The sequence below is a fragment of the Gossypium hirsutum genome, chromosome D02 (assembly GCF_007990345.1).
Source record: "Gossypium hirsutum isolate 1008001.06 chromosome D02, Gossypium_hirsutum_v2.1, whole genome shotgun sequence".
Lineage (NCBI taxonomy): Eukaryota > Viridiplantae > Streptophyta > Magnoliopsida > Malvales > Malvaceae > Gossypium > Gossypium hirsutum.
The window spans coordinates 30,536,541-30,541,405 of NC_053438.1; positions in this window are offsets into that span (position 1 = coordinate 30,536,541).

Here is a 4,865-nt window from a genome sequence, read left to right on the forward strand (position 1 = left end):
ATCATTTAATAAAACCCTTTTAATGATTGATATAAACTTGGTAAATTTACACACGCATATTTTATTATTGTAGATATATTATGGCTACAAACACTAATACACTATCGTTACGATCGGTCCTTGAGAAGGACAAATTGAATGGTTTGAACTTTCTTGACTGATTCCGTAACTTGAGGATTGTCCTCAAACAAGAACGGAAATTAAATTTTTTTGAACAACCACTTCCTAATGAACCATCCGCTAATGGCTCGAGGGCTAATAAAGATGCTTATAGGAAGCATCTCGATGACATGATAGATGTTGGATGTCTTATGCTTGCCACTATGAAACCTGAGCTTCAGAAGTAACATGAGGACATGGTTGCTTTTGATATGATTGAGCACCTAAAAGAACTTTATCAGGGGCAAGCACGGCAAGAGAGGTTCGATACCTCTAAGGCCCTATTCCAATGTAAGCTGGCTGAAAGAAGCCTAGTAGGACCTCATGTCCTTAAGATGATTGGCTATATTGAAAGCCTGTCTAAGCTTGGGTTTCCACTGAGCCAAGAGTTGACCACTGATGTTATTCTACAATCGTTGTCAGATAGCTATAGCCAGTTTGTCCTCAATTTCAATATGAATGAAATTGACAAGACTCTGCCACAGTTGCTCAGTATGTTATGAACTGCTGAAGGCAACATGAAAAAGGTTGGACCCAAGCCCATACTGATGGTCTGTAACAATAAGGGCAAGGGAAAGGCCAAAGTTCAGACAAAGCCCAAGGGAAAAGGTAGGCCTAAGCTTGGAAAAGGAAAGGCTGCACTAAAACCTAAAAGTGGGGTGTCTAAGGAAGGAAACTGCTTTCATTGTGGTGTGACTGGACATTGGAAGCGAAACTGTCCTATCTATCTTGAAGAAGTCAAGAAGGCCAAAACAAGTGGAACATCTGCTTCAGGTATTCATGTTATTGATATTAATTTATCAACTACTACTTCTTGGGTATTAGATACTGGTTGTGGTTCTCACATTTGTACTTCTGTACAGGGACTACAAAGAAGTAGGATTTTGGCTAGAGGAGATGTGGACTTGCGAGTTGGAAATGGAGCAAAAGTTGATGCATTAGCTGTGGGAACATATATTTTACCTTTGCCTAGTGGATTTGATTTATGTTTAGAGGACTGTTATTTTGTGCCCAGTTTGACTAAAAACATTATTTCAATTTCTTGTTTAGACAAAATTAGTTTTGAAATAATTATTAAGAATAATTGTTGTTCCTTTTATCTCAATAATGTTTTCTATAGTTCAGCACAATTGATTAATGGCCTCTATATTTTAGATCAAATGAATCCCATTTACAACATAAATACTAAAAGATCTAAAATAAATAACTCAAATCAAACTTATCTATGGCATTGCCGTTTGAGCCACATAAGTGAGAAACGCATATCCAAACTCCATAAAGATGGTCTCTTGGATTCATTTGTTTTTGAACAATTTGAAGTACGTGAATCTTGCTTATTAGAAAAAATGACTAAATCTCCTTGTATTGGTAAAAGTGAACGAGCTAGTGATTTATTGGGCCTAATACATTCTGATGTATGTGGACCAATAAACACACAGGCTAGAGGTGGATTTCACTACTTCATTACTTTCACTGATGATTTCAGTAGATATGAGTATGTTTATCTCATGCGCCATAAGTCTGAGTCCCTTGAAAAGTTCAAGGAATTCAAAAATAAAGTACAAAATCAACTAGGCAAAACTATCAAGACACTTCGATTTGATTGAGGTGGAAAGTATTTGAGCCTAGAGTTTGATGATCTTTTGAAGGAATCTGAGATTGTCTCACAACTTACTCCTCCCAGTACTCCTCAATGGAATGGAGTTTCTGAGAGAAGAAATCGAACTCTGTTGACATGGTTCGATCCATGATGAGTCATGTTGATCTACCGACTTCCTTTTGGGGACATGCACTTGAGACAGCTGCTTTCACACTAAATCATGTTCCATCTAAATCGGTTCAAAAGACGCTATATGAGATGTGGACTGGGAAATGTCCCAGTATGTCTTTCATGAAAATTTGGGGTTACGAAGCTTATGCTAAATGTTAGACGTCTACTAAGCTTGAACCCAAATCTAAAAGGTGTATTTTTGTGGGGTATCTGAAAGAAACCAAATGATATTATTTCTTTAATCCCAATGAGAACAAAATGTTTTTTGCTCGGACTGGTGTCTTCTTAGAGAGAGAATTTGTTTATAGAGAAGGAAGTGGGAGAAAGATTAAACTTTAAGAAATTTGAGAATCTTAAGATACCACTGAACCAGAGATAAAAGAACAACAAATTCCACAAGAAATTGAGGAAAAAGTAACTGCTGTAGAAACACAACCACCGCGTAGATCTTTAAGAGAACGCCATGCACCTGAGAGATATGGATTTCTCATTACAACACATGGTGACATTCTTCTTATAGATCAAGATGAGCCTAGGACTTATCAAGAAGAGGTGACGAGCCCAGACTTTAAGAAATGGCTTGAGGCCATGAGATCTGAGATGTATTCCATGTATGAAAACCAAGTATGGTCTTTGGTTGACCCACCCGAAGGGGTTAAACCTATAGGGTGCAAGTGTGTTTTCAAAAAGAAAATCGACATGGATGGTAATGTACAAACATACAAGGGGAAGTGAGTCGCTAAAGGTTTTCGCCAAATTCATGGTGTTGACTATGATGAAACTTTTTCTCCTGTAGCTATGTTTAAATCCATCAAGATCTTGCTCGCCATAGCTGCATTTCATGATTATGAAATTTGACAGATGGACGTCAAAACTGCTTTCCTTAACGGGAAACTTGAAGAGGATGTGTACATGACAGAACCTGGAGGTTTTGTCAATCCAATGTATTTTTGCTTATGATGTCTAGCAGCCGTCAGGCAAAGTTTTCTCCAAAACAGTTTTGGAGATTTTTCTTCCGTTCATTGTCAAACTGGGTGGATTACGTAGAGGTCAGAATCATAAAAGGTTGTGACTTGGTTCGATAGTACATCAGAGTTCTCATTGCCGAGGCGTCGTTGTCTACTCAGATTGAAATTACAGTAATTTTGAAACCATTATTTCACCCCGATTCGTTCCTCGCACATAGATCCATGGGTTGGATCGTCGGAATTATTTTTTTATTATTAATTTTCACTGGCCATAGGGGTACCGGCGTTCCAGCAATTGTACCCACAGGGACTGTGCAAGCGAATATTTATGAAATGTAAAATTCAACAATTTGGTTGAGGAAAAATATGTTGATTTGAACAGGTGTTATAAAAACTAAATATTAACTAAGTGTTAACTAAGAAAATAAAAAGTAAAATTCCAATGCACGATTTCTAAAAATGAGTTTAATCAATATGGCATAAATGTGTTAGATTAATTTTTTTCTTTAACTTAGATATTAAAATTGAGTTCATGTTGTTACGAATAATTTCACGGCAACTTGGTAACTTGCTAACTAATGCACATACTTACCTACTAAAACTCAATAATCTCTTGACCATATCTCTATGTCAATTCAAATGATTAATTTAATTTTAATAAGCAAGTAAAAGATTAAGTGAGGTAACAATATATCTCTATATTGAAACAATTTAATCACAATAATCTTGCAAGTTATGCAAGGCTAATGTATTGTTTTATATCGTCGTTAATTTAACCCTCAGCTACCTTAGAAGATTAAACATGCACCAATTAAATATTGTGTCCACTAAATACAATTTCAATCTGTTTAAATAATTAATTCACTTGTTACCTTATAATTAAAATGCAAACATAACATAAGCATGATTTTATTTAATTGAACAATTTACCGAGACCTAATAACAACACAAGCACATTTTTAATAATCTTAAGTTAACATAATACAAATCAGCTAACATGAAAGGAATTTTGAGTCATTTTAATTAATTGAAGAACAACAACACAAATATTCATGTTCATGATAAAAAAACTAAAACAAAGATTCAGAGAAGGGAAATAGAAAAACAAATCTTGGTGGTTTTCCGAAGCCAGACTAGGGCGCTGCTCTCTTCTTTGCTTGTTCTGTTGATCCAAGGCCTCACAAATACTTGATTGCTACTACTCCAAGAAGCGTGCAAGCTCTTTTCCAAAAGGGGAAATCAAAAAAAGAAGGAAGAAATTTGGAAAGCAACTAGAAGGGAAAAAAAGAGAAAATGTGTGTGTGAGAGATTATGATGTGAGGGATGAAAATTGAGAATGTAACACCCCAAACCCAGCCAAGACATTATGGTCGAATCTGATGTGTCACATTGGAGTGTCTTTCAAAAAAATTAACCTGTTGGTAAAAGTTTGTTTCTAAGCTTAAGATAAACCCCTTTATAATTTAATTAACAAATCAACTAGACAAGAAGTTTGTCTTGTTATCTGATATTGTTTTAATAAGTTGGTCTAGATTCACGAAAGCTTGTTAAATCCTATTGTTTAAAACTCGTGTCTTTGAAATCAATAATTATTTTAAAGAGTCGTCTTCTCCTATCTAGCAGTTTAAAATATGTAAGTAGAAGCCCAATTAAAAATAAAAACCAACTCAAAGGCCTTATTACAAAAACAAAACCCAACTTATAATTTAAATTAAAAGAAAAGCAAACGTGAACAGCAGCAGTCGTGTGGCCACCTCCGAGTCTCTCCCAGCACTGAATCACCTAAAGTTGAGGATTACCTGCACAATTAAAATGAGAGGGTATGTTTACGAAACTCAGCGTGTAATCTCCTAACAGTCAATTAGTAATCATGCAGTATCAATCTAGGCCTGAGCCCTAAACAGTGACAGTACAATGTGAGCCTTAGCCCAAAACAGTAACAGTGCAGGCCTTAGCCCAATACAATA